This window comes from Aplysia californica, unplaced genomic scaffold, assembly GCF_000002075.1.
Source record: "Aplysia californica isolate F4 #8 unplaced genomic scaffold, AplCal3.0 scaffold00104, whole genome shotgun sequence".
Classification (NCBI taxonomy): Eukaryota; Metazoa; Mollusca; class Gastropoda; order Aplysiida; family Aplysiidae; genus Aplysia; species Aplysia californica.
The window spans coordinates 160,758-161,775 of record NW_004797374.1 but is presented as its reverse complement, the minus strand read 5'-3'; the positions used below and the strand labels follow the sequence as shown (position 1 = coordinate 161,775).

Below are 1,018 nucleotides of genomic sequence, written 5' to 3'. Positions count from 1 at the left end.
AGTGCCTAACCGCTACACCACAAATGCCCTTTTCTTGGTACCAAGTCAACAGGCTGAAAGCCAAATGAAGAGTATTCGTTCCCTCCTCGTTACCTCCCAGGAAGCAGCGAATGCAAAACTGTCGACAATATATTAGTGGCGACTATAGAGACTGTAGACAACATGATAGTCTATATAAACAAAGTAATTATGCCGTTACAACGCCATCCACCATCCACCAACTGTCCTCTTTAAACTAATGTAAATTTGCCCCGCTATGCCGCCAAAGGTACACACTACACTCGGCGTACGGCACTCACTTGGTGGCTGCTTGATAATCTCTTCCTACAAATATCTCTGGGAGCTCGACCTATTCCTATCATATATTGTCGATGTGCATCTGATTTACCCTGATTGTGAAAATGCTATAATTTTTAGGCTTTAGCCAATATAATTTTCAAAAAATGGAATTAAATTTCAAAGTCGCCTGAAGAACCTCAAAAGGATTACGCCACCTCGGCCTGTCGGTAATTTGTCTGGGGTCACCCGATGACCAACAAGCTGGCGGGTGCTAGTGAGGCTTTTACATTGTGGGGACTAATGTTCATGTCTACATGACAATAAAGTTTACCAGAAAAGTGACGAGTATTGGGTCTAAATTAAAAAAAGGAAAGAAAACCGTAATCCTACAGCGTCCTTAGCACATGTATACTACTACTAGCTTCTGATCCTAACTTCTTTCCAGTTTAAATTTACGTAAGGGTTAGCAATACCTGTTCCTGTGATTGAATGCTACTTGTTTTGTTTTTTCCTCCTTCGCATGGCAAGAGCACAAGACAGATCTAGACAAGGCAAAACTGACCACAATATGTTTCTAGGATCTAGTCCCTACCAGTCTTCCACTAGTCCAGATGGTAATCGGTTCTATCCCGTTAAAACATCAGCCCCGATGTACCGCCAACTTTATGCTCGTCCCAAAGTAGGCAGTATGACGAGGTTTGACTTTATATTTGCATATATTGCATATATATATATATAC

At 41.5% G+C, this 1,018-nt stretch overlaps 1 protein-coding gene across 1 annotated transcript in view; it reads right to left on the bottom strand.

Moving 5' to 3' along the window:
• LOC101863574 (ATP-dependent translocase ABCB1) overlaps positions 1–1,018 on the bottom strand; it is a gene marked incomplete in the record, with an annotated part of 82,729 nt that overhangs the window by 58,147 nt on the left and 23,564 nt on the right.